This window comes from Girardinichthys multiradiatus, chromosome 5 (assembly GCF_021462225.1).
Source record: "Girardinichthys multiradiatus isolate DD_20200921_A chromosome 5, DD_fGirMul_XY1, whole genome shotgun sequence".
In the NCBI taxonomy this organism is placed as follows: domain Eukaryota; kingdom Metazoa; phylum Chordata; class Actinopteri; order Cyprinodontiformes; family Goodeidae; genus Girardinichthys; species Girardinichthys multiradiatus.
In genome coordinates this window covers 19,481,637-19,506,726 of record NC_061798.1, presented here as the reverse complement: position 1 = coordinate 19,506,726, position 25,090 = coordinate 19,481,637, and the positions used below count along the sequence as shown (strand labels likewise).

General features: G+C 38.1%; 1 protein-coding gene and 1 long non-coding RNA gene across 5 annotated transcripts in view; one reads left to right on the top strand and one right to left on the bottom strand.

Annotated features, from left to right (window-relative positions):
* Nucleotides 1-1,120: 1,120 nt before the first annotated feature.
* LOC124868253 lies at nucleotides 1,121-25,087 on the bottom strand. Of its 2 annotated transcripts, none has more exons than XR_007038289.1 (3): nucleotides 24,959-25,087; nucleotides 23,794-23,882; nucleotides 1,121-2,094 (listed from the first exon to the last, which is right to left on the bottom strand). It is a non-coding gene; the product is annotated as an uncharacterized LOC124868253 (long non-coding RNA). The 2 variants fall into 2 exon arrangements; XR_007038288.1 differs by lacking the exon at nucleotides 1,121-2,094 and adding an exon at nucleotides 9,650-10,327.
* fbxo41 (F-box protein 41) overlaps nucleotides 24,979-25,090 on the top strand; it is an 87,579-nt gene continuing 87,467 nt past the window's right edge. For all 3 annotated transcript variants that reach the window (XR_007038287.1, XR_007038286.1, XM_047365270.1), the window contains exon 1: nucleotides 24,979-25,082. The gene's annotated coding sequence lies outside the window, so the exon portion shown is untranslated. The remainder of the gene's footprint in view (nucleotides 25,083-25,090) is intronic.

The window sequence follows — 25,090 nt, the reverse complement described above, 5'->3', positions numbered from 1 at the left end:
GGTTTATCGTGGTGGTTCAAGGTGACCAGAGCTAAGTGCCCAAAGGTGACTCACTTGTTGTGACTCCATGCTTTTTCTGCCATACTTCTCTTTAAAGACAAGGCAAGTGTCAGTCAGTCAGTCATTTTCTACCGCTTATTCCATAGTGGGTCACGGGGAAGCTGGTGCCTATCTCCAGCAGTCTATGGGCGAGAGGCAGGTTACACCCTGGACAGGACAAGGCAAGTGTTTACATCCAAAACTATGCACATATATACAGAGAAAGAGACAAACATTTGATTAAGTTAAATCTTTAATCAGCTAATAATACACTGAACTTCCAACTGTTACCTTCAGAATATTTCTTCAAGTAATTGCTAGTTTGTCTTGTCTCTTTACTTAGTTAATCACCTCAAATATATTACTTTTAAAGTAACAATGTAATCCTTTCATTTTAAGTTATTGTCAGGATATATTCACAAAAGTCATACCTTTTTGTATGATACGCAGTTAGGGCTCACTGATTAAAGTAAATATTCACTCATTCAGACAGATGTTAAAAAATGTATAAACAGTATAATTCATTACATTTTTAAACATACAAGTAGAATGGTCCACCCTTTGTGAGTCCTTATAATTTTGTACTAAGGAAAGCTTGCATTGTTGTGTTTGTTTTTCCTGTATCTATTACAGCAGTGATCCATTAAATAAGTAAAACATGTCAATTGGAAGATGAAAGAGCAGATGGAAATACTTTCTTGGAAAAGCAGTTAATTTCCTGTGTAGGTCTCTATACATCCTTCTTTTAACAGCATAGCAGAGCTGTTGCATCTCACAACCTCCTCCCCTCCTCAGTTCTCACTGCTCCACCCCCCCCGGTTCATAATAGCCAGCTCACCACTTCACCACTTCTCCGGCAAGGTGGCTTTAAGCCAGTGATTGAATGTCACTCTCCCCAGCAGTGGGGGCTAGCGGAGAACAACGCCCCTCCCTGTCTGAGTGTATAGGAGCCATGCTGAGGTTACACAGGGGTGTATCAGATACAGTATGTGTTCCCGAGCCTTGAAGAGCTGGTGGTATCAGACAAGAGCTGTCTCTGATCTCAAACCTGCAGAGTGTTGGAAATCTAAAGAGATGTGGCTTTCTTTCTTTCTGATTTTTTTTCTTTTTTTTTCTCTCCTCTCCTGTGATTCTTAGTGCTTTAAATGCAGGCTTTCATATGGATGAGTCAGATCAGCAGCGCACATTTAAAAATCAAAACAGTTTTTCTCACTGTGGGTCCCCAAATCCCCTTGTCTTGTGTTACCAGCAATCACCATGTGAATATGTAATGTCATTCAGTGGTTTTTAGTGTTCCATTTGTTGAATATAGCGGCACAAGACTTTTCAGTTTGTAAATTTCCAAATAAATGTTCTTCTTAAGTCACTTTTGCTCTGATTTAAATGACTATAAATCATGTTTTAAAGACTTAGCAGCAGAAACTCTCAGGTAAAAACAGCAGAGGGGGAAAGAAAAGGAGTGAGCGCTGCTGTTGTTAGTCATCTGCGATCCTGTCACTCAGTGCTGCTGCGGCATAGGGTCTGCTTCCTGTTAACAAGATATGTTTACAGCATCAGCACTGGGCTCCTACCGTCTGCAGGTTTGCGCGTTTATGCTCCTTGTCACTCCTGAAGATTGACGCGTCCACATGTCTGTTAACCATTAACTGGTCAGGAACTGCCATCTTTGTGAGGAGACGGATAATGACAGGGTTCCTGTTCCTCCGCAACGCTCCCTGGCTGAGGCGGACCTTCCTTTGTTGGCATCTGGAGGGATGCATGCACCTAACCATTAACTGTATTCCTGACACCAGACCTTACTACTGTGGTGACAAATCACAAGTCCCTGCAGAACTTTTAGGATGGAGAAATATTAACCCCACCACAGCTGGGGCTCTTCCTCTATCGGCCTCCAGATAAATGAAGAGATGCTGATCGTTCCATCACCATCAACTTCTCCTTCCTCCCACTCATTCACTCACTGCGTTTGTGTCTCTTCAGGCACTTCTGACAGTGTGGTGTCTTGCAAAGGAGGAAGAGATTGATATGAAGAGAGGTTCATGTGCTTCTTCCTGGCTACGGATGAGAGAATTATAATTTATGGACTCATCACGTTGCAGGTCATAAAAACGGCATTTTTTAACAGAAAAGCCCTCAAAGAAATTATCATTATGAGCGAATGCAGAAGTGTGACTGAAGTTGAACAATCACTTAAATAGAGCCAGCACAATCAAGGGTTTTAATTCATGGAGTGGATTCTCTACATTTGTTTTCCCTTCTTCCAATGTAAATGTGGTGCACACAATCTTTCATATTTTATTCATACCTTGGAAAAGTATTCATGCCGCCTAAACTTTTAAACATTTTATTACGCTATCATCACAAATTTAAGTGTAATTTTATATGACACATCAACACAGTGTTGTTAGTGAAAGGAAAAATGTACATAGTTTTCAAAATATTTAACATATTTCAATTTTAAAAGCTTGGCATGCATTTGTATTCAGCCCCCTTTGCAACACAGTAGGGTGACATCTGCTGACAGTACAGCTCAGGAAACTGGGACTTTATGGTAGAGTGGCAAGAAGAAAGCCATTATTGAAAGACAACTATAATAAATTCTGTTTGCCACAAGCAATGCAGTGGATCCAGGAAACACAATAAAGAAGGTGCTCTGGATAAATAGAAAATTAAACTTTCAAGTATACATGCAAATTGCTGTGTGTGGCCAAATACCAACACTGTGCATTACCCAGGACACACAGTCTTCTTGGTGAAACATGATGATGATGCTTTTCTTCAACCTGAAATGGAAAGCTGGTCAGAGTTGTTGTGAAGATGAATGGAGCTAAATCTGAAACGTATGGCATGCATATAAATTCACCCTCATTCTGATACCCATTAATATTTTCCAGTGCCTCCAATTGTCTTAAGCAGTCATTAAATTACTAAACGGAGTTCACTATTGTGTAACCTATTCTCTGTAAAAACACAGCTTGTATCAGCCTCAGAGGTTTGTTAGAGACATCAGTGAACAAACAGCATCAAGAAAAACAAAGAAAACACCAGAAAGGTCAAGTACAAAGTTGTAGATCTTTTTTTTGCATGTTTTTCATGTTTTTTCAAGGTAGACACACAGCAAGGGGGGTGAAGAAAGGGAAAGACATGCAGCAGAAGTATTTGGGCTGGGACTTAAACTCAAGACGTCTGCATCCATGGCTGAAGCCTCCTTATATGGGTCGCGCCCTCTACTTTTAGGTCACTCGCCTCTTGGCAAGGCAGTTTCTAATCCACCATAAGAAAATGGAAAGAGGCAAAGATGGTAACTGCAAACCATCTGAGACACGCTTCTCAACCTAAACTATCAGGCTGGGCAATTTGAGCATTAATCAAAAGAGTGTACCAGAGGCCCATGGTAACTCTGGAAGAGCTGCACATCTCACCTCAAAATGTATTGGTAGGACAACTGTTAGTTGTGTACTTCTCAAATCTGGCCTTTATGGAAGTGTGGCAAGTAGAAAACCATTATTGGAAGAAATGCTTGAACATTCCATTTGCTGTTTACCACGAGCATGTAAGAGATATAGCAAATGTGTGGAAGGTGCTCTGGTCAGATGAGACCAAAGCTTCATGTGTTTAGGAAACTAATGCACAACACATCCTACTGACCAAACCATTCCCACTGTGAAACATGGTGGTAGCAGCATCATGATTTTGAGATACCAAACCTCAGCAGGGAGTGTGAAGTTGGTCAGAGTTGACGTGAAGATGGATGGAGCTACATATAGGGCAATATTTTGTACTGCAGAATTTTCCTTCCACTTCACAAGTATGCACTACTTTGTGCTGGACTATCACATAAAATTCCAATAGAATAAATGGATGCTTGTGGTAGTAATGTGACAAAATGTGAAAAAGTTCAAGGGGCATAAATCCTTTTGCACTGTAATTTACAGTATTTATAACCGCTGTCTCTGTTTTCACACCTCCAAAATATTTTCTCCGTCCTTCCACAAGATGTTAAAAGGGTAAAAGACTCACCTGTTGCCTCCATCATTAAAAACTGCACCCCTTCATGAAGTCAGCACACCTCCGTCGCGTCTCGGCACCCGTTCCATAATAGCCGCTCACAGCCCAAATGGACTGAAGGGCTTTCATGTGTCCTGAACAGTCTACTCTCATTACAGCCTATAGTGGTCACACATCAAACGGCCTCATTATTTTCAACAAGGTAGGGAGTGCAAGTGTGTGACCAGTTGGAGCTCCAAAGTAACTTCTAAGTTCAAATAAAAATAAAAATAAATCTGCACTTTGGCTTATACTATCCAAGCAAAAGGCTGCAGAGATGAAAGTGCTGTGTATCCTGTCTGGTGAGATTGTGAGTCATCATTAAATACGATAAAATCTGGACCTATGTTTTTTTTCAATTGAGCACTATAAACATTTAAGAAATCAAAAATGCATGTGTGAATATGCTGTGCAAGACTAACATCTAACCCTGGCACCTCTGCACACCATGCATCGTAAATAGATTTGCACAATCTTACCATTAAAGTGCACCAACAATGTTTTGATATCACAGCGACCATCGCATCAGCTCTCAACTGAATTATGCCTATTTATAGTCTTTAAAGCATTTTACATCATTTACATAAAAAGGTCTAATTTAATATAAGCTGACAACAATTTGACAAGGCAAGATCAAAGGTTAAGCTAACACACAATGGCTGTTAAGTCTATTAGCATGGAAATGAATGTAACACCTCCTAATAGCCTGTTGTCATACCTACAGTGAACAGCCTAAATAAGTTGCAGTGAAAAAAAAAAGAAAAAAAAAAAAATCACAAGGGCTGTACTTGATAAGACATACTCGTGTTTCTATGACAACATCCATGGCTCAAGCTAAGAATGCAGAGATTTGGATAATCGTTGTCACTGTGATGCATTTAATGTTTGCGCTTGGACGATGATGCTGTTTACAGCCCACAGGACCACATTCCATTCAGAAATTTAAAATGACCACAGGGATGTATAGCAAAGAGCTGCATGCATCACTTTCCACCCATCAGTGTATTATTGCAGTATTTATAAAATTAATTCAGATTCCTACTTGTGCAGGTATGAGCTGCATTTCTCACTGATTGAAATGGTGACGGTTTTCTTAAAAGTCTACCGGAAGAATATTTTTTGTTGCACTTTTTCTGCACCACAGCAAAAAAAAAAAAACCTTAATATTGTTTTTATATTTGTATATAACACTAATTGAAAAAACCTTATTGATTATTTTTGTAAATAATTGCCATTATATCGTCAAATAATTTTAATACTACTGTATTATTATAATGATCTTGTTGGACTGCATGGAATTGTATTTGAATGTTACTATATAACTGGATTGGAATAGGAATCAATTGAATTAATTTGATTTCTATACAACTGCCTATGCATTGGATGTGGTTATAAAGTGCCTTTAGATGACATATATTGCAATTTGGTGCTGTATAAAGAAACTGAATTGAATATTTAAGAGTATTTAAGAGTATTTAAGAGTAATTTAAGAGTAGCTTTAATACAAATAAGACTCAACAGGTGGCAACAGCTTTAAAATAAATCCCACCTATCAGAACTGTGATGCCAAACCCATGGCCACACTCCAGTAAAATCCGTAAATCTCATGCACCTTTGTGTTCATCTAGACCCAATGACCTGCTTTAGTTTGCAATTAAAATTATTGATTGGTTTAAATACATTTAGTTCACTTATGTATGTTTATGAACTCTCACCTTTGGTTTGTGATTATTACTTATTCTTGTCTCTTTTACTGGCTTCTTAGCTTCCAAGATCCCCGGGAGTTTGCCCAGAAAACAGATAGCAGCCAGGGCTTTGTTGTTTGTATTTAAGGAAAAAATTGTATTTAGCTGTATAGGTTTAATATTTTTGATTTCCATTTTTGCTGTTTAGTTTATCAACAAACTTAACTGTACTGTGTTCTCCTTGTAGTTAGTGATTGCATTGTTTAATTACCCTTATAACTGACCTTATTGGCCTTCCCAACCCTTATATATACCCTTGTGTGTCATTTCTTTGTTTGGTCAGTTATGCTGTGTTTGTGCAGTTGGGTTGTTTGTTCACATCATTTGTCTGACTCAATGACAATAACTGGGAGGAAAACACATCCAAGCATAGACCTAAATTTCATCAAGGAGAAATAAAAAAAAAAAACAACATACTTTACTCATGCAAAGTTGAGAATTTAATTTGTGGCTATCTGATTATAAAAAGGTCTTACGTTTGACAAAGCTGCAATGAATCAGTGAGAAACTACTTGGGTAGAAGTAATTTAGAAATTTATTGTATTTGACCACTTCAAATTTTGCATTTTACTAGCTGGACTGCTTTGGTAAAATACGGCATACTCACAGTGAACTGGCATTGTTGTGTGGTGAATGTGATAATGACTTTCAAGCTGTTAGCCAGCAGTTTCATCACATTTTATCCCTTTAATGACTATAATTGCCTCTCGAGGTGATGTATTGATATTGGCTGAGCTCCCACAGGCTGTGTGTTATTCCATTGTGTTACTCTGAGTGTTAACAGACAGCAAAAAAGCCCATTTGACCTAGTGATGAAGCAAGAATTTTCTCATGCGCCGAGGAAGCCAACCAGGCTGTCATTTTGCGCAGTGTGTGGTCCCAGAGTACAGTCATCGCATTGATTTGTAAAATATATATATATATATATATCTGCTTAACACTAACAGCTAATAGATATTGAAGTCAAATCATTCAAACAAATTAAATATTGAATATAATTATTTGTAAGACTATATTGGAAAGTGTCTTCACAATGTTACAAAAATATTTAATCTGTGATCTGGTCCTGAAACTGAAAACTTTTTTTTTCTTGTGGTAACTCATGTATTACTGGCGCCCTCTGCTGTTCACAGCACAACATTCTCTTTTTCTAAGAGTTCTGGTTTAGTAATAGCTCAGTGGGGAGTACACTATGTGTTCTAAGTGCCAGTTATCTCAAGGTCTAATTTAATTTGAGGTTTAAAATGAATATATGGGCCCTCGGTTACAACTAAATAACTATGACTTTAGATTTTAACTTCATTTCCAGGGCCTTCAACATGTGGGACAGAAATGCAGAACATAGTACACATTTTCTATAATATATTCTAGCATATAATAGGAAATTTGGAGCAAGTACAGAAAAAATGCAGGCAGTTCATTGCACTGGATTTAATTTAGGATATTAGAGTAAAGGGGTCTGAAACAAGGGACATCTCAATGAATTGGAAAATCATCAAGTTAATTTAATCAGTCATGTCAATGGGTGAAAGTCACATATTCTATAGATTCATCATAAAAACAGTGGTTTTCTTCAAGAGTTAATTTCTGTTAATTTCTTTATGATAATGGTGTAGAGCTAGTGAAAACCCAAAGTTCAATTTCTCAGAAAGACATAAGTCTGATAAAAAAGTATATTGTTACAGAAATGTCAGCTTACTGAATTTGTGTCTAATGCTTTACAGTTTATGGACCTAATACTTGGCCAGGCCTTCTTGTGTATAAAGTACTTCATCAGTGCAGTTTAGTATGGAGGCGATTGGCCTGTGGCTATGCTGAGGTGTAATGGAAGCCCAAATTACTTTAAAAGTGGTATGTAAATATCTGCATTATTGGGTCTGATGTCTCTCATCTTCCTCTTTACAATACCCTAGAGTTTTGCCATGGGGTTCTGTTCATGTGAATTTTTCTAGACAATCAAGCACAGCAACACCAGGCCCATTACAGCAGGTATTTGTTCATTTGGCAGTGTGGACTGATACTATGTCCTGCTGGAAAATAAAAGCATCTCCATGAAATTTATTTCAACTTCCCTAGAATATTGTATTTCCCCTTATGTTGGCTTAGATTAGCCACCTCTTTACCTCTTGGAGATTATATAAAATGATGCTGCTTGTCTGTTAAGAGGAGCTAATAAACAGGAACATACAGGTCCTTCTCAAAATATTAGCATATTGTGATAAATTTCATTATTTTCCATAATGTCATGATGAAAATTTAACATTCATATATTTTAGATTCATTGCACACTAACTGAAATATTTCAGGTCTTTTATTGTCTTAATACGGATGATTTTGGCATACAGCTCATGAAAACCCAAAATTCCTATCTCACAAAATTAGCATATTTCATCCGACCAATAAAATAAAAGTGTTTTTAATACAAAAAATGTCAACCTTCAAATAATCATGTACAGTTATGCACTCAATACTTGGTCGGGAATCCTTTTGCAGAAATGACTGCTTCAATGCGACGTGGCATGGAGGCAATCAGCCTGTGGCACTGCTGAGGTCTTATGGAGGCCCAGGATGCTTCGATAGCGGCCTTTAGCTCATCCAGAGTGTTGGGTCTTGAGTCTCTCAACGTTCTCTTCACAATATCCCACAGATTCTCTATGGGGTTCAGGTCAGGAGAGTTGGCAGGCTAATTGAGCACAGTGATACCATGGTCAGTAAACCATTTACCAGTGGTTTTGGCACTGTGAGCAGGTGCCAGGTCGTGCTGAAAATTGAAATCTTCATCTCCATAAAGCTTTTCAGCAGATGGAAGCATGAAGTGCTCCAAAATCTCCTGATAGCTAGCTGCATTGACCCTGCCCTTGATAAAACACAGTGGACCAACACCAGCAGCTGACACGGCACCCCAGACCATCACTGACTGTGGGTACTTGACACTGGACCTCTGGCATTTTGGCATTTCCTTCTCCCCAGTCTTCCTCCAGACTCTGGCACCTTGATTTCCGAATGACATGCAGAATTTGCTTTCATCCGAAAAAAGTACTTTCGACCACTGAGCAACAGTCCAGTGCTGCTTCTCTGTAGCCCAGGTCAGGCGCTTCTGCTGCTGTTTCTGGTTCAAAAGTGGCTTGACCTGGGGAATGCGGCACCTGTAGCCCATTTCCTGCACACGCCTGTGCACGGTGGCTCTGGATGTTTCTACTCCAGACTCAGTCCACTGCTTCCGCAGGTCCCCCAAGGTCTGGAATCGGCCCTTCTCCACAATCTTCCTCAGGGTCCGGTCATGTCTTCTCGTTGTGCAGCGTTTTCTGCCACACTTTTTCCTTCCCACAGACTTCCCACTGAGGTGCCTTGATACAGCACTCTGGGAACAGCCTATTCGTTCAGATATTTCTTTCTGTGTCTTACCCTCTTGCCTGAGGGTGTCAATAGTGGCCTTCTGGACAGCAGTCAGGTCGGCAGTCTTACCCATGATTGGGGTTTTGAGTGATGAACCAGGCTGGGAGTTTTAAAGGCCTCAGGAATCTTTTGCAGGTGTTTAGAGTTAACTCGTTGATTCAGATGATTAGGTTCATAGCTCGTTTAGAGACCCTTTTAATGATATGCTAATTTTGTGAGATAGGAATTTGGGGTTTTCATGAGCTGTATGCCAAAATCATCCGTATTAAGACAATAAAAGACCTGAAATATTTCAGTTAGTGTGCAATAAATCTAAAATATATGAATGTTAAATTTTCATCATTACATTATGGAAAATAATTAACTTTATCACAATATGCTAATATTTTGAGAAGGACCTGTACAACTCAAGTTCTGGCTTCATTGCACTGGTTTCCTTTATCTCACAGGATTAATTTTAAAATTTTTATGCTTTTTAGGATCTTAGTGGTCTTGTCACGTCATCTTGAAAAAATCTTCTAAAAGCGATACAGCCACATGAAAAACTACGGTCAAACAACAAGTTGCTCTTAGATGTTTCAATGTCAAACCTGAAAATCAGAGGTGATTGTTTCTTCTTTGTTGCAGACTCAAAAACTGTTGAATGACTTGTTGATCCATATAAGAGCTACTCATAATCTCTAGACTTTTAATTTGCTGTTAAAGACCTACTTCTACTCTTTGGCTTTTGAATTATTCTATTTCTTTTTAAAGTAATGAATGAGTTTTTTCATGTCTTTTGTGGGTTTTTTTCTTTCTACACCTATCAAGTATTTTATTCTTGCTGTGCAGCACTTGAGTGCAACTTGTTTGGTGTAAATTGCTATATAAATAAAGTTGACACTGACATTGACATGAAGCTTGCCAGCAGAGGGAAGCATAAAGTGCTCTAAAATGTTCTGGTATACACCTGCACTGACTTTGGACTTGATAAAACAACGCAGACCAACAGCAGCAGATGAGATGGCGGCCTAAATCATCACCGACAGTAGAAACTTCACAGTGGCCCCTTGAACAACGTGGATTTTGTGCCCCTTAACTCTTCCTCCAGACTCTGGGACCTTGATTTCAAAATGAAATGCAAACATTACTTTTATCTAAAAATGGACCACTGAGCAACACTCAAGTTCTTTTTTTCTAAGATTAACAGAAATAAAAACATAAAATGTACCATTTTGTGTGTAATGAATCAATAAAATAAATACAACTTTTTAAATTAAATAACTGAAATAAGTTACATATTTGATTACATTCTGATGTGTAGAGACGCACCTGCACATCGCAATATTCAGACTTAAATTTGTAAAGAAGTTGGTCTGTCAGACAAAATCACAGTAAAATACATTTTTGTTTGTGATTGTAACATGGCAAAATTTTAAAAAAATGTATAAGGTTATAGGTATTTTTCAATGAACAAATGAGTTAGTAAAGTGAGAGCAAACTGTCAATAAAAATACAATACAATAATAATAATAATAATAATAATAATAATAATAATAATAATAGTGTTCTATCTTTTTTACATTCTGTCTTCTCACAACCAAAATAAACTGAACCCCAGGCGAAACACTTTCATTATACAACAATTGCAGACATGTGCTGCCGTTGCTAAGCAAACAGTGACTAATAATATCTACATGGAAGAGGTTTGCATTAGTGCAGCAAGCCAAAGCACAGCATGTCTCAGTCTCTACCAATCTAAAGACAATGAAGGTTCACCACACTGTAATTACCCAACAATGAGTTTGTCAGTCACCTCTCATACATATGAATGAGGGGGGACGGGTAAAGGTGTTCGGTCTAAATTTGCCATGGTTTTTTTGACGCAAGAGCGAGAAAAACGGCCCAGCATCACATTCATCCTATCAAAATCTCCCTCGGGAGAGAATTTTAATGCTTTTGTGTGTCAGTCTTTCTCTGTCATGGCTGGATGAGTATGGCATGTAGAGGGCGTAGAGGGGTAAGAGACAGATGTAACAGGTTTAGATGTTTTACTAGGAAAAAAAAGTGTGACGAGAATTATACAGCCTGAAGTTGTCAAGTTCAGCTGTGAATAGCAGAAAATCATATGTGGTTGCAGTAAAAAGTAAGTACACCCAATTTTCTCCTTGCCCATTGTGCTGGCGGAGCAGTAAATTAATGAGATATCCACTTTTATAGAGGTGCTCACGGTGGCTGTTGATTATTTATCAATATATTATATTATATTATATTATATTTAAGTCAGTCAGTCACTGACTGACTGATAATATTTAATATATTAATTTAAAATAGGAGTAAAGATAGAAGATTTCAAGCGCTCAATTTACATAAAATCTGTTGAATACGTTTTACAGTAGATAAAGTAAGTATTCATTTTTGGCAAAGAAATGATTTAGTTATTTAAGTAATCCTAAGAAATTATTTGGATCAGTGGATTTTTTTCTACTTTTTTTCCTGACAGAGACAAAACCATGCAAGTTGGTTTTAAGTTGGCTTTACAGCAAAGTGAAGGTGGAGAATATTGGAATCAGGATATACAATTAAAACCACATACTCACTGTTTGACACTGGTTATTAGTTTAGTTTTTAACATGGTTAGAAAATTATAGACTTAAAGAAACCAAAAGACAATAAAAAATAATAACAAATATATTAACTATAGAGATCTCACACTATTTATAGTATAACGGCTTCATGTTATGTTCAAAATAGAGTAGGAAGAAGTGTAATCTTGTTAAATCATACACGAGTGCCTCTATGTCAAAACTGTTGCTGCTACATCATATTGGTGGATTAATCTTTATCCATTAGGCATTGAACATTATGTAAACAGCCATCAGCAGTCATTAATTGTACTTGGCTGTACAAAGCTTTGGTCCAACTCGCATGGTTATAAATATTAGAACATAATTATTTCACTATTTAATAATTATTTAATTTCCCAATGAGATTAATAAAGTATGTATAATTGAACTGAATGATAATAAAAAAAATCATCTGGCCCTCATACTGGTCTTCCAGGTGGACAATGACCCAAAGCATAAAGCTACATTAGTTACTATGTCAGGACAACATAGTCAATGTTTAGGAGTGGCCATCACTCCTAAACAATATTTATATTATTCTGAAATTTAGGAAATAGAAATAGTAGAGACTGCTTCTGTGTAAATGTTAAAAGAAATTTGGGTCAGCCTATGTAGGCCAGATAACCAATAAAGCCTGATTTCACAGCTTGCCAGATGTAGCAGTCAAATTTAAAATAACCATCAAATCTCACCAAGTTTTATGAAAAACCTCATGCCAAGCAAATTATCTGGGTTATTTTCTGAGTCAACTCATCCAAGTAAAATAATCTCAGTTTTGTTATCATTTAAACTACAATAGTGTTCAGCCATGGTTTGGTATAATCTAAGCAGTTTAGTAAAGACTACAGTAATTCTTCAGATCTCATTTTTAGAACGGATATAATTATTGTCTGTATAATAATTTGAATAAACATTGTGTTTCGTCATGATGAATCATAGAAAGAACAGGATGGGGCCCAGTACAGACCCTTGAGAACATCACCAGTAAATGGAACTGCAGCTAAAGGATAAAAAAGTTTTTTTCATAATGAAGTGTCCACAAATACAGATTTTATTTCAATGTTTTATCTAATTGTCTTGTATGAAACATATTCTATCTGAGATGTCCTAGACTAACTTGAAGTCATTCTAAAAAGATAACAAGGGCAAAATTAAGAACACCCCTGTGTATTTAAGACAAGCATCTTTTCACATGTTCTGGCTCTTCTTCTAAATCCACAGGAATCCGTAATGTTGACCTCTGGGCGGTCTTGCAGCTACCACAGCGTATGCAGCAAAATTGCTCCTTCTGTTAGTCACTAAATAAAAGGTTGTTTGTTGTGTTTGTCTTAAACTAAGATTAACTAAGCCAGCACAGATCAGATGACTCACTACATGTGGAGGAAAACATGAACATGTGGACTCCTTTTAAGTTGTTTATCTCTGTAGGTGTTGCACAGGGATGTGTGATGTTCAAAACAATAAATTTATGATAAATGTGCCTGCTGTTACATAACCAGCAGAAAACAACAACTCACTATCTAATACATGTCACATACATGATTTGCAATGTGTACTCAAGACCATGGATAAGATATTCCTTCATTTATTGTATTCTGAAAAGTTGATTTGTGCATGTTATGTGAGGTACCACATAAAATGTGCATTTATTTTTTAAATTAATGATAATGATTTCCACTTCTGCCTCTCTCCCTGCTCAGATGCTTTTCTCCTAAGCTCCCTGCTTGCTTGCATTCTTTTACTCCTCACTTTCTATCTCTTTGCCAAAATTACGGAAATATTGGACTAAAACTACTTCTTACCAGCGACTCCCAAGGATTATTATTATTATTTTATGTTTTTATTTTTTTCTAAAGGATTTTGATGTTTTTATAATCGAACAATCGGACAATTTGACGCCAGCTAATCAGCACAAAATGCCTTCACCACAGAGGACTTCGACAAACTTTTACAGAAATTGGCTGTTTTGGAGATGAAAATCCATCGACTAGAAGTGAATGTGGAGGTGAATATGGGGTACAACGATGATTCAACTCTGCCTGTGATCCCAAACAGTGACAGGCAGCTCAACGACTCAGCCGGCTATCAGAACACTGAGAATAAACCTACCGGCAGACCCCCCAGGCATGTTTTAGGGGCATGCCCAAAAAATCAAGATGGACGACTCACTGGAAGATCTCAGCAATTAAATAAATCAGAATTACAGAGAAATGCCCCCGTTTCCCCTGGGAAAAGGAGACTTCGACAGCGAGCTGCTGTCATAACAACTGATAGGATTGAGACAGCTGGAAATAATGGAATTCCCCTCAAAAACAGATTTGCTCCACTACATAATGAAAACCAGGAAAACTACCCATCTTCTGAGAACAATAAAAGGTTTGAGAACAACCTTCATTCTAAACAGTCTTCTCCTAAATTGCCAGAGAAAAAGCGCCCCACCAGACCAAGAAACCTAATAGTGGGCAACACAGCTGTGGATGGGATTAAAAACTTCTGCAACAAGAAAAACCCAGAAGTTATGATTGGTACCAGTAACGTGGTCTCTGATATCTCAGAGAATATTCTTGCAATCACAGAAAAGCGCCCGTCTCTAGAAAACCTTATTATACCCTGTGGAGCCATGGATGACGTGGCTAAGAAAAAATCAGAAGGACTGAAGGAGGATTTCACTCGTCTTCTGAATATTGTTGGAGGTCTCAATATCAAGGTGTTTCTCAGTGGACCCTTTGCACCGATTTTCTGTGGAGATAAGATTGTTTCGAGATTTCTGATGATTAATAAGTGGTTGAAAAAACCTGTACTACCACACCTGTGAACTTCATCGACAACTTTAATATTTTTTGGGAAAAAATACAACTCTTCAAGCAAGATGGTTTCTGTATGAACAAGCCAGGAGCCAGACGTCTCACATCTAATCTCTTCTATTCAGTAAATAATCCACCAGCAGCTACGACCTTCAGCAGAGAACATGGAGTATCAACAACAATGATAACGCTGCCTCCAACAGCTCCAGCAGAAACAACCGGGCAGTTGGCTGAGAAAGAGAGGTCATCACAAAAGGTCTCCCTGTCGAAATCCACAGGAGAGGTGGAATCCCCCGTTACACCCCCTCCCCCAAAACCCAGACCGACACCCCCAGTAAACCCCCCTCACCCAGACCCCGACCCAGACCACACAGAACTCTCCCATCTACCCACTGAGCCCGCTTTTTGCTTTACTGGATTCTGATAACATGAAAGGAGCTCTTAAAATCGGGACCCAAATGGCTCTGACATCTTCTCCATTCAACACCCCCCGTGGCCGAGGCCCTGCTACTGAACCAACATCTTCCAAATGCCGCAGAGCTCCACCACCTCCTAATCTATCTCCTCCTAATCAGGACCTTCAAATCACTTCTCTGTGATACAGTCTGGGCCCCAGTGGTAACTCTATCAGAAATGAGCATGTCCAGGAAAAACTTGGGCCCCTAATAGGAGATAGTTGTAAAATCTCTGTGCTTATATGTGACAGAAAGAACAAAGCCAAAAGGATAAGAGACAGTAATAAACAATAAAAAAAAACCATAAACTGTAAGGAAAACCAGACAGAGTTAATATCAACAACTAAGTCATATAAACTGGCATTATTAAACATTAGATCTCTGTCAGGAAAATCCTTTTTAATCATGACTTCATTACTGACCACGATCTTGATGTTATGTTTTTAACAGAAATATGGTTACATGAATTTAATGAAGCTCCCATTCTGATAGAGTTGACGCCTCCGAACTACAATTTTCTTTGTGAGAGCAGACAGCAAAGAAAAGGTGGAGGGGTGGCCACTTTGTTTAAAGATTTATTATAGTGTAAAAAAGTATTTCTGGGCAAATTTGACTCTTAAAGAGCCCGGTCCGAACCATGTTCTTGAATATTTATAGGCCTCCGAAGTCCAAAACTAACTTTATCAGTGATTTTAATGAGCTTTTATATGTGATATGTGTAGATTATGACTGTTTAATTATTGTAGGAGACTTCAACATTCACATGGACAATCCTGAAGACAGAGGTACAATAGATCTATGTGACACTCTTATAAATTTTGGTTTGACTCAACATGTTAAACAGCAAACACACAAACAGGGACATATTTTGGACTTGGTCATCACTAAGGGTCTAAACATTTCCAAGGTGTCTGTAAATGATGTTGCTCTATCTGACCACTTTTCTGTTATTTTTGAAAGCATCATCTCCAATGACTCAGTTTGCCAAAGAAACATTATAGGAAAACGCATCTTTAAGGACGGTGCTGTTGAAACCTTTAACCAGAGTTACTCTTCTACCTCCACTTTGCCCTGAAACACTATAGATGAGCTGGTAGATAACTTTCATTCTAAAATCTCAGACATCATTGATTCAATTGCTCCAGTTAAAGAGAAAGTCGTTTCTGGTAAGAAAATGTCTCTGTGGAAAAGTGCTCCACCAGTCAGAAGTGAAAAAAAGGAGTGTCGAAAAGCTGAACGCAGGTGGCGAAAGACTGGACTCCAGGTTCACTATATTACCTATAAAGAGAGACTGTACAGATTTAACCTACAGCTGAAAAATGCAATTGAATCTTTCTTTTCTGAGATCATCAGCAAAAACATTAACGATGCTCGTGCATTATTTGCCACGGTCGACAGGTTAACAAACCCTCCTGTAACTGTAGCATCTGAACTCCACTCTGCCAGGGCCTGCAATGAATTTGCTAACTTCTTTACTGAAAAAAAAGATTAGAGAGGCAGTCAGCACATCCACATCAACTCTAGTACCAATGTTGTCTCCAACTAGAACTGATTTTGACAAAATGCCCCAATTTCACCAAATAAACTACAAAAACTTAGAAGAAATCGTATAGCAACTAAGCTCTTCTTCCTGCTGTCTCGATGTTTTACCCTCAGCTTTCCTTAAGAAAGCTTTGCCTGTAATAACATCTGATTTAAGACAAATAATAAACACGTCCCTTTTGTCAGGTGTTTTCCCCAAGGCCCTGAAAACAGCAATTATCAAACCTCTACTGAATAAGAGCAACTGGGACCAGTTGCTACTACAGAACTACATGCCTATCCCAAACCTCCCCTTCATCAGTAAGATTATTGAAAAAGCTGTATTTCAACAGTTAAACAACTTCCTAACAATGACCAACCGCTTCAACAATGTCTTCCAGTCAGGCATCCTGCTCATCACAGTACAGAAACTGCTCTTGTCAAGGTGTCCAATGACATCCATATAAATGCAGACTGTGGAAGAACCACAGTAGCTGGTATTATTGGACCTTAGTGCAGCATTCGACACTGTTGATCACTCCATTTTATTAGAGCGCCTGGAAAACTGGGTCGGCCTTTCTGGTACAGCACTCAATTGGTTTAAATCCTACTTGAACGACAGGGACTTTTTTGTGTCAGTAGGTAACTTTATGTCAGAGACCACAAAAATCACATGTGGCGTTCCCCAAGGGTCCATCTTAGGGCCCCTCCTATTCAATATCTACATGTGGCCCCTAACTCAGATTTTAATAAACAACAACGTAAGTTATCATAACTATGCAGACGACACACAGCTATATGTTACGATGTCACCAGGTGACTATGAACTCATTCAAGTGCTGGGTAAATGCTTAGAAGAAATCAATGCATGGATGGACCAAAACTTTCTTCAGCTGAATCAAAACAAAACTGAAGTAATAATCTTTGGACCAAAGGAAGTGCGCTTAAAGTTAGCCCACAGCTTCAGTTAATACAGCTAGAAACCACCAGTCAGTCTCGAAACCTGGGTGTAGTGATGGACTCAGACCTGAACTTTCAGAGGCACATAAAGACAGTAACAAGGTCAGCCTTCTATCACCTAAAGAACATCTCCAGGATTAAATGACTAATGTCTCAGCAGGACCTTGAAAAACTAATTCATGCGTTCATCTTTAGTAGAATTGATTACTGCAACGGTGTCTTCACAGGTCTGCCTAAAAAGTCGATCAGACAGCTGCAGTTGATCCAGAACGTTGCTGCCCGCGTCCTCACTAGAACTAAGATAGTGGAGCACATCATCCCGGTTCTAAAGTCCCTACACTGGCTCCCTGTAGCTCAGAGAATAGTCTTTAAAATACTTCTGTTAGTCTATAAATCACTGAATGGCTTAGCACCAAAATACATTACAGACTTGTTGTCAGTGTATCAACCACCCAGACCTCTCAAGTCTTCTGGCTCAAATCTACTCTGCATACCCAGAACCAGAACCAAACATGGAGAAGCAGCTTTTAGTTCTTATGCTCCACTAATCTGGAATAAACTCCCAGAAAACTGTAAACGCGCCAAAACCCTAAGTTGCTTTAAATCAAGATTAAAAACTTATTTGTTTAGAATGGCCTTTGACTGTGCCATCTAAACATTATTAGTTACGTTTTCAGTCCAATTTTCCTTTCATTTTCTTATCCATCATTCTATTCTATTCATTTTATTTATTTTTTATTTTTTTTACTTTTTTTTATTATCTTTGTTGTTTGATTTTCTGTATCATTGTAATGTTTTTCCTTGTGTACAGCGCCTTGAGTGCCTTGTTGCTGAAAAGCGCTATATAAATAAACTTGACTTGACTTAATAAAAATTGAAACTTAAAGAGCATACTTAGTTAAAAATGTTCACAAATGTTTACATGATCTGTTTCTCAAACCATTTGTTTAAAGTTCTTCAAATGTGCTCTATGAATAAAATATACTTCCATACTTCCTAAATATACTTAACTTTAAAATTTAGGTTTGATAATATTGTATTGGGGTCTATACTGCAATAAAAAGTGTTTGGTATTTTTTCAATGGGAGTTGTACTACTTCTGTTTGACCAGGAAGTGGTGCTTCAATGCCTACATAAGATTTCTTGAGAACATGAATGTCCCACTCCCTAACTTGTGCAGCCATATTTTTTAGCAATCTAACTGGAATATCTAACCTAAAGTTTACTTCCAACCATTCCCATAACTTTTAACTAGACCCAAAATTTAAGCAGTACCTTTTTTGGAAAGTTTTTCTACAAGTGTAGATCATACTTTTTCATACTGGCTCCAAAGAGACAACACATATGTCAAATGTCAAGGTTTGTGGCAAAGTAAGAACTCAAAGGTAGGAAATTGGAAAAAAAAAAACAGACAACAAATGTGAAGGAGTGTCTCTTTAAAATACAAACAAGGCTGCTTCAGTGTTGGGACTCCCATGTAAGTCTAATAACAAACATCAACGCAAAAACTTTAGGAGAAAACAGACAAAGCCACCCCACAAGCTTGGTTGCATGAGATGATAAATAACTGAAACACAACAAAGGAAAATCCAGGAATCATTTGAAACAAGTGAGAGGTAGGTTGGGGCAAGGTAAATTAACACAGCCTAGGTTACAGAATTACAGAGTTCTCAATGGCCAGAATCCTGCATGTTTTTCACCCTTACCCTTGTTGAACTTGCGTGATTTAAATGAAAGGGTCATATTCAAGTTCCAGCAGAACCTTGTGACAAGGCGATAAGGCACTTCCTTTCAATCAGGTGTGTTGGAACAGGGACTTTTCTAAAATATGCAGGAAACCAGCTTCTGTGGACTGTTTCTACCTAGGCCCAGACCCTTCATCTAACATCAAAGGGCAAAAAGTAAACCAATACTCGTACTCGTCGAGTACGACGAGCAAAAAGTAAACATATAGTTCTCCTTTATTGATGTGTAAAACTAATACTCCCATCTTACTATTGCATATCTGCCCTATGTTTCAATGGCATAAGACGATCAGCTGCCTTTGGAAAATAATGCTACAGCATCATCGTCCTATACTCTACATCTGATGCAGCAGCATACAGACTTTGATCTCCAGCCAGACTGGACAGATTGTCTTGGACATGTGGTAATATTCCCTGGTATAAGCGTCAGAACTCTAAGAGGCCATGTAAACAAAATATGTGCAAAACTGCTATAGTATTTACACAAGTGCTACTCAAATGTTGCAATAATGCAATCAATCAGCCTATAATAACCTTACTTAAAGTAATGCTACACTACACAGGATCTGTGTCAGCACTCATGAATAATTACTTACCTCAGCATTCCAAATGCTTGAAGTGGCTCCAATCGATTACAGTTGTAACCTGTTTTCTGATTAATCCAGCAATAATTATTTGACCACTTGGGGGCACTCAAAGTTTGTGTATAGAGCGTTGTACTTTCTTTCAGAGATGTTTAGATCATCATTACATATTGAAAAAAAGAAACAGTACCATCACAACACAACCTACTCTGTTCTGATGCAGTAAAGAATATTTGTTTTTACCAGTTATCCCAATACACATTAAATATATTCAGAGGGGTTGCATCAAAAGTGATACACATTCTTTAGGAAGGTGACAAGTCTTGATGTTGAACAAAATGCACTTCATTTATTTACATTAAGACCCACATAAGATGCAGTTCTAGATATTTTTAGATACATAACAAGATACAGGTCCTTCTCAAAATATTAGCATATTGTGATAAAGTTCATTATTTTCCATAATGTCATGATGAAAATTTAACATTCATATATTTTAGATTCATTGCACACTAACTGAAATATTTCAGGTCTTTTATTGTCTTAATACGGATGATTTTGGCATACAGCTCATGAAAACCCAAAATTCCTATCTCACAAAATTAGCATATCATTAAAAGGGTCTCTAAACGAGCTATGAACCTAATCATCTGAATCAACGAGTTAACTCTAAACACCTGCAAAAGATTCCTGAGGCCTTTAAAACTCCCAGCCTGGTTCATCACTCAAAACCCCAATCATGGGTAAGACTGCTGACCTGACTGCTGTCCAGAAGGCCACTATTGACACCCTCAAGCAAGAGGGTAAGACACAGAAAGAAATTTCTGAACGAATAGGCTGTTCCCAGAGTGCTGTATCAAGGCACCTCAGTGGGAAGTCTGTGGGAAGGAAAAAGTGTGGCAGAAAACGCTGCACAACGAGAAGAGGTGACCGGACCCTGAGGAAGATTGTGGAGAAGGGCCGATTCCACACCTTGGGGGACCTGCGGAAGCAGTGGACTGAGTCTGGAGTAGAAACATCCAGAGCCACCGTGCACAGGCGTGTGCAGGAAATGGGCTACAGGTGCCGCATTCCCCAGACCTGGGCTACAGAGAAGCAGCACTGGACTGTTGCTCAGTGGTCCAAAGTACTTTTTTCGGATGAAAGCAAATTCTGCATGTCATTTGGAAATCAAGGTGCCAGAGTCTGGAGGAAGACTGGGGAGAAGGAAATGCCAAAATGCCAGAAGTCCAGTGTCAAGTACCCACAGTCAGTGATGGTCTGGGGTGCCGTGTCAGCTGCTGGTGTTGGTCCACTGTGTTTTATCAAGGGCAGGGTCAATGCAGCTAGCTATCAGGAGATTTTGGAGCACTTCATGCTTCCATCTGCTGAAAAGCTTTATGGAGATGAAGATTTCATTTTTCAGCACGACTTGGCACCTGCTCACAGTGCCAAAACCACTGGTAAATGGTTTACTGACCATGGTATCACTGTGCTCAATTGGCCTGCCAACTCTCCTGACCTGAACCTCATAGAGAATCTGTGGGATATTGTGAAGAGAACGTTGAGAGACTCAAGACCCAACACTCTGGATGAGCTAAAGGCCGCTATCGAAGCATCCTGGGCCTCCATAAGACCTCAGCAGTGCCACAGGCTGATTGCCTCCATGCCACGCCGCATTGAAGCAGTTATTTCTGCCAAAGGATTCCCGACCAAGTATTGAGTGCATAACTGTACATGATTATTTGAAGGTTGACGTTTTTTGTATTAAAAACACTTTTCTTTTATTGGTCAGATGAAATATGCTAATTTTGTGAGATAGGAATTTTGGGTTTTCATGAGCTGTATGCCAAAATCATCCGTATTAAGACAATAAAAGACCTGAAATATTTCAGTTAGTGTGCAATGAATCTAAAATATATGAATGTTAAATTTTCATCATGACATTATGGAAAATAATGAACTTTATCACAATATGCTAATATTTTGAGAAGGACCTGTATAAAACAGTGTGACTAAAGCTTAACACAAACACATTGTCTATATCTGCTTATTTGTTGTGAGGGTCATAGAAGGTTGGTGTCTCCAGTCTTTAATGGGCGAGTTTGACAGGTAAAAACCAAACATGTCACAGTGGTCTGAATATTTAGACATTTAGTGTAATCTAAAATGACAAACAGTAGTTCATATGTTTCTCTACATTTTCAATATTAAATGAAAAACTTTGTTTTGCCATAGCTGTAGGGTTTGAGAAGGACCCAAGTGCAGACAAAAATCGGTAGACCTCTTTAATAATAAAAATGGAAACTTACAAAATAGTGTGGCACACAGAGAACAGGACATGAAGCACTGGCAGAGAAACAAGCAGACTAGACAGAGAACCGGAAGTATCTCGCAGTGAACAATGAGAAGTAAGGAGCGTAAATACTAACGGGGGTGTGACGAATGACATAGGATGCAGGTGATTGAGTCAGGCGATAATTATCAACAGCTGAGGCAGAAGGAAAGCAGGGATGCTGAGGGAGAGAGGCTAACTAACACATGGGAGCACAACAGAGACACATAGAACCCCAGGAGAGAGATATTACAGGAATAATTACAAATGCACAGGGAACACAAGAAAAACCTATGAAACTAATTACAAAGAAATTAACTAATAAACAACACCTCGCTAACAATAATAACCATTAATTACGGCAAGAACTAAAAAACATAAATTAACAATGAAATGGTGAGAACACAAACACAAATGAAAACTAAAACCTAACACCTAATGATCACAACATGTTTATTTTTTTATCCTTTCTTGTTGTCTTTTGTGTCTCAAATTGTGTCTCTTCGTGGTATTATCTATTTTATTTCGTATCTTCCCATTGTCATTCTGGGTCCCCCTGGCATTCTATCTTCTCTAGTTTGCATGACTTTTTTTGCTTTCCCTTCTCTGATCAATTTTCTTTAAACATGATTATTTTCTATTTCATTGTTTTTTTTTTTTGGTATCTCTTTTTATGGTAGTAAGGGTATTTGTGGAATAAAAGCCCTATTATAAATGTGTAAAAAACATTTTAAAGTGTGATAAGACTCTAGGTTCTCAATTTTCTTCAGTGGTCTGAGCATCAAACAAAAGTTGATCGCACCTTAATTACTTCATTGATTCGTGCGGCAAACTGGCCTAACACCAGATTATTTAGCTTGTAATGTAATGCACAAGGAGTTTCTGTCTGTCTGTTTCCTCTATCTGTACAGGGAAGATGTAATCGATCTATCTAATATCCTCCTCCTGATGAAGGAAAGCTGGGCTACTTTTAAGGAATCAGCCTACTTCCTCTGTCTCTCCTCCCTGGTATGGCTATGGCAAGCTGTTTTGTCATATACTTTTTAAAGCCATCTTCAAAGCGAACTGTCATAATTTTTTTCAGTCACAGCAAATAGTTCAGCTCCCATTTGTCCTGCCTCTTTTCAGCATTTTAGATATCTCAAGTATAACTTTGTCATATTGCTATGTTTTAGATTTTTAGCTCTAGATATTTTGAAGTACAGTCATATTCATAAATTAAAATAAACGTTCTGAGGCTTGTTTCCCAGATTAAAAGCATCTTTTGAAAATATGAAAATATTGCAATATCGATATTGCAAACAATGCTTCACAATATAAATATTGTAAACACTGATATTGATTTTATATTTGGAACATTTTAGGTTTTAATCATTGTAAGGTTTTTGTCATTCATTGTCTTCCATAAAGTGTTTATTCTTTTGTTATATGATTTTTCATTCTTTATTGTGTCCTGTTCTTTGTGCACTGGTTTGGATTCTTACTTTAGTTTTCATCTTTCCTTTTATTTAGATCATTTTGTGTGCTGTTAGATTCCTCTATGTTTATATCTTTGTTTATTAGTCTTTGTCTCTCACCTCCTCTGTGCAGGTCCTCACTCAGCTGTGCTCCATTCCACTGATTATTCTCAGATGGTTCACGTGTTCCTCAATCACTTCCCCTGCAGCTTTAAATCAGTTCAGTTCAGTTCAGTTCATTTCACAACAAAAGTAATCTCAAGGCACTTTACAAAAAAAACATCCAATGTATTTACAGAAATATAGTCAATTCAACCCATTCATACGGACAAATTCAAACTCATTTGCATTCCGATTTTATTCTAGTATTAAACAATGCAGGCAAGTTCAGTTTATTATTCCAATCGGTCAAAGGTTTTCTATCTAAGAAAGCCTAGCCGATTCCATCGAGTCACTTACTTGTAACAATATCTTCTCCTAAATGAGCATGTAGCAACAGCGGACAATCGTTTGCATTGTACAATTACCTTTACAGCAATCCCTCATACTGATCACGCATGTTGCAAAAACAGAAAGGAAAACTTCCCTCTGATAGCTTTATAACTTTATAACTACAGATATAACTAAGGTTAAGGTTCCATTAAAAAGGAAAGTATTCATCCTCTTCCTAAAGGTAGACAGGGTGTCTGCCTCATGGAAAAAAACTGTGAGCTTGTTCCACAGTAGAGAAGACTAATAACTAAAAGATCTGCCTTCTATTCCACTTCACAGAAGTTCTAAGCAGTTAAAAGCCAGTCAGTTACTTTACCTCTTTGCCAGATTTCCTGCCCTGCCTGACTGCCTGTCCTCATGTTATCTTGAACTGCTATTCAGTTTGCATTTATCCAGAGCACTGCTGTTCTCGTGCCTGTCTCCCTTGTAAGTTCCTTATCTTATAAGTTCCTTACCTTATCAATAAGAGGATGCTATTCTCTGTCTGTGTTTGGGTCCGACTTCACAACAAAACATGATATATATATATATATATATATATATATATATATATATGGAATTATTTTATTAAATAATTGATTATTGAACGAGAACTAGTTCATAGTTGAACTTTGAACTTAGTTCAGAATGTTTAGGGTGCTAACTATGACCACGAATTCTTTAGTTTTAGGTGTTTCAAATGAACTAAAAACTAGTTCTTGTTAAAGCCGAACTTGCTTAACGCTGGATGGTACAGTTAGCTGTGTGAATGGAGCATGAAGTTTGATTTAAATGCTATAACCACCTACCTTACCCCGGCTCTGGTCCTCCTCTGCAGGCCTTACCGCTCTCTGCTGCAGAAAAGGGCTTCGTGACGTCACCGGCGGCTCCAGCGGCTCGTTGATTGGAGCAGAAAAAAATGGGGAGAAGATTGTGAGGTGAGTAA